Source organism: Pelodiscus sinensis, chromosome 13 (assembly GCF_049634645.1).
Source record: "Pelodiscus sinensis isolate JC-2024 chromosome 13, ASM4963464v1, whole genome shotgun sequence".
Lineage (NCBI taxonomy): Eukaryota > Metazoa > Chordata > Testudines > Trionychidae > Pelodiscus > Pelodiscus sinensis.
This window is the reverse complement of record NC_134723.1, coordinates 5,635,461-5,647,356: the sequence shown is the minus strand read 5'-3', so window position 1 is coordinate 5,647,356 and position 11,896 is coordinate 5,635,461. Positions and strand designations below refer to the sequence as shown.

The window sequence follows — 11,896 nt, the reverse complement described above, 5'->3', positions numbered from 1 at the left end:
TGAGCGGCTACTGAGTGCTGCTTGTACAGCCAACACACCTTCAATATGTAACCACTGTATTCACTTTCAGAAAGTACTTGCAGATGCCTTGGGTAAATAAGGCCCTGTATAAAATCAAATTCTATTCCATATTTGCCTCATGAATTTCTCTGTCCATTGCTCTATCATGGTCACATGGCTCCCAAGAGCGGAATCCTCAGATTTTCATTTGGCTTTCATCTTCATTCACTGAGGTGAAGTTCACATCTGGTGTCCAGGGCCAGCCAAAGACACCTCCCTCTTCTCCCACAGGTGGCAGTTAAACAGTGCACCCCTCTGGTAAGGAGGAGTGGGCTGGCATGGGGGCACTCTGCTCCAGGAGGAGGCAGAACTCCCATCAGGAAGGTTTTGGTGGTGGCCCCATGCCCAAAGCTAAGCAGTAGGCAAGTTAAAGAGGCCAGCCTGGGGTGCGCTGTAGGCAGAGAGCACAATGACAGCCGGGCTCCTGCTCAGGGGAACCAGAACATTTTAAGAGTATGGGGGGAGGGGATGCTGAAATCTAGCCCTCTTACCGCTGTCCCCCACCCCCAGCTGAGGTGAGGGGCAAAGCCCCAGGGGCAGGCCTCAGAGTCTGTCATGCAAGGTAGCAGCTGGGACCCTGAGCGCAGGGCCAGCACTCCCTCCTACACCCCTCCCCCCCAAGCCCTGCATTCACTCCTAGACCTTCACACTCCCAGCCCCCTGCCCTAACTCCTGCACCCCTTCAGACACACTCCCTGCCCTTGGGTGCCCCCCCACACACCCAGCCACCTGCCCTGAGCCCTCTGTACCCTACACTTAAATTTCTTACAGATACTGTCATTTTGTACAGAAATGGCACAAGTTCTCAGAGTATATTCTACGTGTTGACTCCCACCCTCTGTATCACATACGCACTGTGGTTGGGGGACTTCACTTAATAGTAAGTGTCTTGCTGGTTACGGGTGAAATTATCCCCAAAGTTAAAAGCTCAAGTAGTGTAAGGTGCCTTGTGAGGGTCCTTTGTACCAGGGAGTGAATTTCACTCCCCTTGCATAAAGCTCAAGTATTTGGATTCTATAGAGGAAGAGCGCAAGAAGGCTGGGAAGTGAATGCATCCCTCAACCCAGGCATGGAGTGCAGGACAGCTAGTAGTTCCTCTACAGTCATAGCACATGGTACTGGGGATTCTGGATCTGCAGGAATACAGACTGTGTCCTGGTCCACTTCCAGGATACATACAGTTTCCACCACATATAAATACCCTGGCATGGTCAGTCGGACAGTGGAGCCGGCCTTGGCAGCCTTTATGCAGGCTTATTCTGTGGTGGGACAGGGATGAAAGTAACTTAAATTTCTTACAGGTACTGCAATCCCTCCCCTCCCTTGCGCGGAGGCTCAGTACCGTGAGTTGGCGTGTCTGTGTGTGTGTGAGTGTGTAGGATGAAGACTTTTTACCATTTGCTTTTGTTTCAAATCTATATGCAGCTGGAAGCGTCTCTGTAAAGCCAATGCATTGCCATGCACTGGGAAATTCAAGCTGACAGAATATGGTACCTGCTGGGGAGGTTATTGCTGGTAATTTTTCCGGAATTTTAAAATGGGCTTATTTTACTCATTTTTAATAATTCTTAAATCGTTGAAACAACGTCTGCTTCCTTCCTTCTTTCCCCTCTCCCATCCATTCATTTGCGCTCTTGTTGTTCTTGGGGTAACCCATTTCTAAGGGTGCGTTTACACTGTACCAATATTCCGGAAAAACAATACTAGCATCCACACAGCAATTGCATTATTTTGAAAGAAAATGGACTTTTTCCGACATTGGTAAACCTCATTCCATGAGGAATAAGGCCTCTTCCAAAAAAGCTCTTTCACAAGAGGGTATGTGTGGACACTCCACTGCTGCTATGTCGAAATAGCTCCTCACCAGGGCCATTCTAAGTTATCCCTCTCCGGTGCCTCCTGGGGCTCAAAATCAAGATAGCCCATCCACATTAGGGAAGCCTGCCTCAGACTAAGTTGGAGGCTTCTCTGTACTGTGGATGCTCTATTTTGAAATAAGCTATTCTGAAAGATATCTTCCGGAATAGCTTTTTCAAAAATAAGCTTGCAGCGTAGACGTACCCAGACACTGCTACTGATTTTTCTTGGAAAGAAGAGCATTCAAGAGTTTATATTTAAAAAAATAAACATCTATAATTCTGACCCATTCGTTATCCAGTACCAGGGGCCTGTGTGGTGGGATGAAATTCACTTTCTATCTCCGCCTTCCACTCAGCACAGATAGGGTGTGTCTAAACCTTTGTGCATTTGTGTACCTACATCTTGATCAACAGATGTAAATTAGACACATCGAAAGTGCAAATGAAGCGGGGGATTTAAATATCCCGTGCTTCATTTGCATAATGGCGGCTGCCGCTTTTTTTTTCAGAACAGGGCTTTTTGAAAAAAACCGGAAATATAGACAGGGCATTTTTGACAGAAATGAGGATCTTTCAAAATGGGGCATTTCTGTCGAAAATGCCCCATCTAAACTGCTGGGCTTTTTCAAAATGTCCCATTTCGAAAAAAAGCGGCGGCCACTATTATGCAAATGGTATTTAAATCCCCACTTTATTTGCACTTCATTTGCTCTTTCCATGTGTCCAATTTACATCCCTCTGCCGACAGAGGGGTGTAGTTTGACACACCCATAGAGTCCTAACACTTGAGTTTTATGAAGGTACAGCATGTTTCATTCCCGAATCTAAGGCATACAGAAGTAAATAGTATCAGAGAGGTAGCCGTGTTAGTCTGAATCTGCAAAAGTGGCGAGGAGTCCTGTGGCACCTTATAGACTAACTGAAGTGTAGGAGCATAAGCTTTCGTGGGCAAAGACCCACTTCGTCAGATGCATGTGTAAATAGGAGTCTTTCCATTAGCTTAAATGAACTTTGGATCAGGCCCATGAACACAGTAAAAAGAGGGAGAAATTTAGGTCAGTTTTGGGACTCACCAACCTTGTCAGTCTCCCTTTAAGTATCCAGAAAGTCATGCTGAAAATGTACAGGGAAACGCAGAGATTAGATTAAGCTCTGAACCAAACAAACAACAAAACCCCAAACCATACATAAAATAAGCAGACAAAAATAAGCCAAACTAGTCTTTAAAAATGTGTCAAATAATACTCGAGTGTTGCACTGTTATCTGGAGAGATAACACATTTTGACAGAGAATATCAGTCTATGTATACTGAGACAAACGTTTTAGTTTAGTTTCATTAAAAACAAAATGCATCCATTTAGAAAACATGCTAGGGATGCTTTTCCCTAAAGATGCCTCAGAGAAAGATGTTCACTGAATTTCCATGCAACTTGATGAATGTTTTAGAGCTAACAAATCAGAAATATTATTTGCAACAGGTTAGAATTAGCTTGATCAACAGTGCACTCCAGTTCCATAACCATGCATCTGTCTTCATAGGATGAGCAGATGCATATTTGTGCTCTATAAAAAAAAGTGCTGTGTGTTGGGCTCAATGAGGTATCTCTGACTTATTGTTTCTATGCATTTGTGTACCTACCAAAACAATACAGAGGAAACTCTGCAAAACCTTGTTAGCACGTGCGATTTTAGGCTTCGCTGAACAGTTATTATTTCTATCACAGACCCATAGGTCTTGCCTTCCCTAGGAAAAGAAGGCATACTAGCTTACATGTATTAAAACCTTCATGCTGAAGAAACAAGTTATAATTATAAGATGTTAGCAGGTGGAGGTAAACACTAGGGGTACGTCTAGACTATATGGCTCCGTCGACGGAGCTATGTCGATTTGTTTGTTCAGCAAAGGGAAATGAAGCCGCGATTTAAATAATCGTGGCTTCATTTAAATTTAAATGGCTGCCCCGCTCTGCCGATCAGCTGTTTGTCGGCAGATCGGGGCAGTCTGGACGCTCCCCTGTCGACATGAAAGCACTTTATTGACCTCCCCGGTAAAGCTCATCCTACGAGGCATAACGGGGAGGTCGATAAAAGGCTTTCAGGTCGGCGCAGGAGCATCCAGACTAGCGCGCTGAGCCGACAAACAGCTAATCAGCTGTTTGTCGGCTCAGCGCGGCAGCCATTTAAATTTATTTTCTGCCGATCAGCCTAATCTACATGGCTCCATCGACGGAGCCATGTAGTTTACACACACCCTAGGTTACTTCAACTAGATAACATATGTTAACTGCAATTTGCCTTGTCTACACTAGGGCTACGTCTAGACTGGCATGATTTTGCGGACATACTTTTAACAGAAAAGTTTTTCCATTAAAAGTATTTGCGCAAAAGCGCGTCTAAATTGGTCCCGGAGTTATTGTTATAATGATGCGCTTTTGCGCAAAAGCGCGTCTACATTGGCAGGCCGCTTTTGCGCAAAATCTTGCTAGTCTAGACGCACCCTAGGATTTTAACACATTTGTTAATATGTGTTAGCTAATGTGTGTCTGAAATACCTTTTTCATAGTGTGGATCTGACCTTAAAGGAGACTAGAGGAACCTGGATGCTATTTGCTCCTTTGTCCTTGCTGTTCTTCTTTGACTTCTCCATATTATTCTCGCTACAAACCTGTGTGTACCCTATATCTTCTCTGGTCCTCGTACTCATTAAGCACCTGGTTCCCAATTCTGCAAAGATTTGTGCACACATTTAACTTTGCACATTGGAATATGCAGCATTGCTGTAGCAGTGTTGGTCCCGGAAAATGAGAGAGAAGGTGAAGGTGAACGGGAGAATATTTTGGACTGGACAAAATTCTGTTGGTGAGAGAGAGAAGCAGACCTGAAGAAGAGCTCATGGGTGGCAGGTATGCTTGGCCACGCCCACAAACCTTCAACCCTGCCCCACCCACACACCACCCCCAGAAATCCTACTGTAGGCATACTGGGGGTGGAGTGTTGCTGGCTCCAAGCGCCCACCTGCTCCTATGCTCCAGGGCTGGGGAGGCTGGGGCCACATGCTTCCCTCCCTCCCTGTGCTCAGAGGCCAGGGCCGTGCGCCCCCTGCCCACCCTCCCTATGGTCTAGATGGGACAGGGAGGTGGCTTGACTCCCACTGGGGAGGAGCCTCAGCAGAAGGGGTGGGGCTGAGGGGAAGCTGGGAGCTTGCTTCCCTTCCCCTCCCACCATTACCCACCACTCATGGAAGAACTCCATGTACACTTGAGAGTTTGGTAGTCCTGTTTCCAAAGGGAGCAGTGTTCTCCTTTCAACTTCCTGCAGTATGAAACGTGCCAAAAGTTGAGTAAAGGTACTTTGACTTCAGCTATGTGTCTTAATCCAACCTCATCCCATAGAGTAGACATATACTTAGTGCGAAGCACCCATAGGGACACTACTCAAAGAAGAGAAAGTCACTCAGCTGGTGCAGTAACTGTAGTTCTTCAAGATGTGTGTTCTTATGGATGCTCATTCCCTGCCCTCCTTCCCTCTGCTTTGAATGCTTTGCCACAGACCTCTGGAGTACAGAAGTAACTGAGGAGGTTTGCCCATACACCTCTGTATAGCCAGAGTGCAGTGCCTGAGGCTGCATAGGGCACATACGTGGCTGGAACAGGCATTGAAACCAATAATCTCTAACCTGATGTCCATGGAACTCATGGACATCTAGAGTGAGCACCCATGGTTGCTGTGAGGGTGAGTAACATTCTCTCATAGACACATTGGTTGGAATTACTGCGGGTCCACCAAAAACTGAATGGGTCATTATATGGACTAAAATACCATCTTCTGTGAACACTGAAGCTTTACTTGTTATTGCAAAACTGCACTATATCAGTCCTAGTACAGACATGTGTATTAGGAAGAGTTTTTCAGATAAGAAAACTTCATAGCTTCAGAAATGTAATGATAAGAACAGTTAGACTGGGTCAGACCAAAGGTCCATCTAGCCCAGTATCCTGTCTTCCAACAGTGGCCAATGCCACATGCCCCAGAGACAATGAACAGAAAAGGTAATCATCAAGTGATCCCTCTCCTGTCAACCATTTCCAGTCCCTGACAAATTGAGACTAGGGACATCATTCCTACCCATCCTGGCTAATAAGTATTGATGGACCTAACCTCCATTAATTTATCTAGGTTTTTTTTTTTTTGAATCCTGTTAAAGTCCTGGTCTTTACAACATCCTCTGGCAAGGAGTTCCACAGATTGACTGTGGACTGCATGAAAAAAAATCTTCCTTTTGTTTTTTTTAATCCTGCTACCTATTCATTTCATTTGGTGACTCCTAGTTCTTGGTTGTTTTATCTGACCTTTGAAACTCCCTCTTTCATCACTGTGACATTCTGAAGTGCCCTTCTCAACAACTAGATAGGCAAACAACCCATCCCCTTCTCAACAACTAGATAGGCAAAGGTAATGCTTCCAACTGCATGTTTCACATAGCACCGCCATCTACCTTTAAGGCAGCTGCCTCCGATAAATCCTAATATACTAGGTGTATAGTATAAAATAAACTGTGGTTAGTTCAACCTAGTATAATGTGTCAACTAGTTCATTGAACTACAAAATCCACTCCAGAATTTCTGACTCCATTCCACTGACCAATATAATTAATCCCAGACTTCATAAAGCCCTCAGAGACTGCAAAGCTACAGTGAGGTATTAGAATGCAGAGAGCAGATTGGGTAGTGTGGGAAAGCAGAAAAGCTGTATCTCCAGTGGGTTCCTAATAAAGTAAAAGTTTCATGACGTAGCCCCACTTATTGTTAGCTAATTTCTGTCCCAAGACTGAAATATCACAATGAAGACAATACAATGGGCTTTAAAGTTTAGTCAAGCAAAGGAGGGGGAGAGTGGAAGGGAAAAGGTCATGAAGAAATTTAAATGTCAAAGTAAGAATTTTGAAATCATCATGGTTATTGCACAGAATGCCATTGCGATCAATGCAATCTAGTGGAAGTAATGTCTCTGAATTTGGAAAGAGTAAAGTGTCTGGCAGCAGGCATTCGACCACTATGTAATCTCCTCATTAAAGTTTGTGAAAGGCCAGGTTACAGACAATTATAGTAAGTCCAGTCTGGGAGACATGTGAGTGTAAATCAGTGTTTCCACATCAGCGAAGCTTTAAACATTGCTAAAGACAGGTAATGCTAGACAGATAATACAACAAAGCTGTTTTGACAACGTGATTGATAGGTACCCCTGCATTAAAAAATAAACAAATAAAAATGTGAATTCAGCAAGAACACCAAAATTGCATATCATGGCTTTACAGCACAGAGAGTGAAAAATAATAAAATTAAGCTTCCTTCAGCACTGTTTATTTTGTTTTAAGACCCTTACTAAAAATGTGCAGGCACATACCCCCAAAGCATGCAAGATCTACAAAAGAATATTCCACATTAAAAGTAATTAATGTTCAAAAGTTAATTTTGAAAGCACAAAAGCAGTTGATTAATCATATACTATACATCTGTATGCACCGCCTTATACCCTACAGCTGTTTCCACAGTAATATTATACAGCTGTTTAATGGAGAATGTTTCTTTAATGTATCTTCTTCCACTATTCAGCAGAACTAATGCTGCTCAACTTTCTATCGTTGATAGCTCACAGCCTCAGATATTATGGCCACCATGCCTGGTCTTTAAGGAGTGGAGTATTAGCAATCAAATATTTATTAGCTGCAGGGATGCTAAAATCACTTAGGGTACGTCTACACTGCATGGCTATTTCGGGATAGCCACAGGTATCCCAAAGTAGCTACCCCATGTCTACACAAGCTGCCCGCTATTTCGAATATTTTTCAAAATAATGAGCACGCTATTTCATCATCCCAGTAAGTCTCATTGCACGAGCATTAAGGGATGGCTCGATACAGTGCATTAGTTCAAAATGGATTCAAAATAAGATACGCAATTTGCATAGTGCCAATTGCATATCTTATGTCGCGTTTAGGTGGCTGTGTCGACACACTTTCAGAGTAGGAATCTAAGTTGCAAACCCCTTGGGAATCAGGGTTGTTTATAACTCTGAAGTGTTCGTGATTCTGAACAAAGCATTATGTCCTTTCAAAAGTTTACACTTGAGCGTGGACTTAGTGCAGCTTTTAAACTTCACGACACAAAAAAATGCCGCTTTCTCTTTATTTTTGATAGCTTATTGTGGGGGTTTTGCCCCCGGGGGAGGCTTACGTCCGCTCCCCCCCTCAATCCTTTTATCCACTGTTGGCGGCGTGTACTCAGATCTGGCCGGCTCAGCTGGTTGGGGAAGGGGGTCCGGGCCTGCCCTCGTTCCGGACCCCGACCCAGGGCCCTAAGGTCAGGATAAAATCCTCACCTAATGGGGGGGTCGAGAACCCTAAACTCCCCCGCTCTCGGGGTCCACGTCCCCGCCCTGGGCCACTTCTTCCCCCGTCCTAAATCGCCTCACCCCCGAGGCCTTCCACCCGGGCCTCCGCCCAGGGTCTCCAGTACCTGAGTCCCCCAGCTCGCTGCCAAGGTGGGTCCACCTCCCCGGTGTTCCCCCCTCTCGCTGGTCCGGGGCGGCCTTTTAAACTGCCCGCCGGTCGCAGGCAGATGACGTCACCGCCCCCGTCGTCCTCCGGCCCCTCTCCGGGCCGGCGCGCCGGTGACGTCACCCTCGTTGCCTCCTCCCCCCGCCCCTTGTCTATGCCGTCCGCCCGTCCCGGCTCGTTACCCGGCCGGTACGCCCCCGCCCCCACTCGGGGGGTGTGGGCGGCCGCACTCGCCGCGCTCGGGGGGGCCCCTTTCCCCCGCTGCCGCGGCACCACGGCGGTTTCCGAAGGGGGCGGGGGAAAGGGGCTCTGTTTCTTTTGCTCTGTTTCATTTGGCTTAATTTTCCTGTGATCTTTGCTCTGTTTCATTTGGCTTAATTTTCCTGTTTGATTCTAACAGGTTCCTGCTGGTTCTAGTTTTGCCTGTGCTAGTTTACCCAGGGAGCAGGGACCCTATTTACTCTGGGGCTACTACATTTCCCCTCTACCACTTTCCTGTAGTCCTCTGGTCTGATTCTGTTACAGCACATTCACAATCAAATCCTGTTTCTAATTCAACATGTGGATTTATCCTATAAGGTCTGCAAATTTGGTAGGCTCAAAGCTAGACAGGCTATCACAGAGCCCAGTTGAGCTTGAAAGAAGGAAGTATTTGTTCAAGTCCTACTGCTGATTAAAATGGGGATATAGTTTTGAATTGGTCCACAGAATATCTGGCTTCCCACAGGGAATTTTGAGGCTGCTTTCTTTCATCCCTCCCTCTCTGTAATACACATATTGGTGTAATTCCATGCATGTGTTTTATTTCATTTAAATACATAAAGGCACTGAGGAACATCAAGGGTCCAACTGTTTGCAATGGTTTGGTTAACTTCACTTGTAATGCTTCAGAGAGATAGCCAAGTTGGTCTATAACTGGAAATAAATGGGGGATGTGGTCGGAGAGAAGGAAAAATAAAGGGTGGGGGAAGAAATAGTCAGAGTCTCTCTAATTGAATTCTCCCCTCTTTTTTTCCCCCTACTCTCGCCCCCTAAATCCTGTTTGTTTTGAAACTGGACCTTAATAACTCCATTCATCTGAAGAAGTGGGTTGTGCCCATGAAAGCTCATGATACCATCTATATGTTTTGTTAGTCTTTAAGGTACTGAAAGGCTATTCGTTGTTTTTTCACTTGTAAAGTTTGAGTAGTAGAGAGGACTTGATTGAGGTATATGAAGTGATGAAAACCAATCAGCTCCTCCATTAGTCTTCTTTCTGCCCCATAATATAGGATAAAGGGGGCAGTCACTGAAATTAATGAGCAATAAATTTAGAAGCAATAAAATGACACATAGACCTTCTTTGCCCATAGCATCAGCTATCTGCGGAATTCACAGGAGCAGCGGGTCAGAGAGGCAAAGACTGGAGCTGGATTTTGAAATGGGTTGGATAATTTTATGACCAGTATCATTGCTTGTAGCTGTCATACGAGCTAGGATAATTATAAGAGTAATCAAATCGCCTGCTTTAGGTCATAAACTGACCACCTGTAGGGTAAAGGTGGAATTTACTCCCACCCCACATACTGTACACTCTACAGCATTATGTAGTTCATAATTCACTACTTGTATCATGGTGGCATTGGGGTTTTGCCTTGTAGAAAAGCATGTTCGTATACATAATAATTAATAATCAGGTGTTAGCTATTGCCGCTTGCAGAAAGCTGGCTCATGTGACCCAATCGACTGAGGCAGTGTAGCAGACTCAATAAGAGTATAAGAAATTGTTTTACTTTTATAACCCGTTTTCTGCCCTGCAATTTGCTCAGTGTACATCCATCCATCAAAGTGGCACATGTGTGGCACACTGATCATATGCTGTAAGTTCCAGAGCTCTATACAATTTTCACGGAGGTCAGAAGGTGCTGCACAAAAAATACCTGACTCCTGAGTACGTAGCAGGTGTGCTGCTCGAGGGCTTAATGGGGTGGAGATGGGGAATCTTACACACACCGTTGCAATTAAAGCCCAAATAGCTAAATGACTTGCTGTACTTTCTGTTTCTAGCCTTGATAACTCTGTTCTTTTCTATTGCTTCCAGAGGCTGCCTGCATTGCAGCAGCTCTGACAAAGGCTGGGTTGCCAAACCACTGGCAGAACCTGCGGAGAATGAGAAAAGAACAGAGTGAGCAAGAATAGAAACAGCGAGTAAAAGAAGTCATGTAATGGTCTGGCTTCTATGGAGGGGCCTGCTTAGATCCAGACTTCCCCAACATGTACTTCCCTACTTTGAAGCGTGGCATTGTTCAGCTACAACCACTGTGATCATATCTTTTGGCTGCCTCTGATTTGCATCCACAAATGTGGTCTACGCTAGGGCTAATTCTCCTTATTCAAAATCACAAATGGAGCATCAACACCACCAAGCCTGTTATTTAGAAATAAGTGGATGGTGATTTCAAAATAATAACTCCTGCTTTCCACAAGCAATAACACTTATTTCGAAATAGCGATAGTGTGTACACCCCCACTGCCGCTATTTCGAAAGAACTACTCCCCCAGAGTCATTCAAATTACTTACTCCCCAGTGCTTACTGGGGCTCTAAGTCAAGGTAGCGCGTCTGCATTAAGGGAACCTGCCTCGGACTAATTTCAAGGCTTCCCTGTAGTATGGACACGCTATTTCAAATAGCTATTTCGGGAGTTATGATTTTGAATTTAGATATTTCAAAATAATTTCCTAGGGTAGACATGCCCTTGACGAAAGCGGTCGAGTTAGATCCCTTTAGGGCTCATCTAGACTGCATTCCTCTCTTGATAGAGGAATGCGAATGACGCAGATTGAAAATTCAAATGAAGTGCGGATTTGCAAATCTTGCACTTCATTTGCATAATCACGTGAGAGCTCTTTTTTGAAAAGGGGTTTTTTGAAACCCCCTCCCTGCAGTATAGACAGGGTTCTTTGGGGGAAAAAAACCCTTTTTCAAAAGAACCCATACTCATTTTTTCAGGAGTACAGATTCTTTCAAAAAAGGGGTTTTTTTTTTGTTTTTTTTTTCAAAAGAACCCCGTCTACACTGTGGGATTTTTTTTGAAAAATCCTTTTTCGAAAAAGTGCTCTCACATGATTATGCAAATGAAGCGCGAGATTTGCAAATCCGCGCTTCATTTGAATTTTCGATTGGATTCATTTGCATTCCTCTTTCGAGAGAGGAATGCAGTCTAGACGAGCCCTTAGAGAATCACACTCTAGGAGTGAAAGCGGCGAGGAGTCCTGTGGCACCTTATAGACTAACTGAAGTGTTGGAGCATAAGCTTTCGTGGGCAAAGACCCACTTCATCAGATGCATGTAGTGGAAATTTCCAGAGGCAGGTATAAATATGCAGGCCAGGATCAGGCTGGAGATGACGAGGTGGATCCAATCAGGGAGGATGAGGCCC

The 11,896-nt window shown here is 44.8% G+C and overlaps 1 long non-coding RNA gene across 1 annotated transcript in view; it reads right to left on the bottom strand.

Moving 5' to 3' along the window:
- Positions 1–10,265: 10,265 nt before the first annotated feature.
- The window catches only part of LOC112543768 (uncharacterized), a 79,891-nt gene continuing 78,260 nt past the window's right edge, over positions 10,266–11,896 (bottom strand). The window contains exon 4 of the long non-coding RNA XR_003086995.2: positions 10,266–10,615. This is a non-coding gene — a long non-coding RNA (uncharacterized LOC112543768). The remainder of the gene's footprint in view (positions 10,616–11,896) is intronic.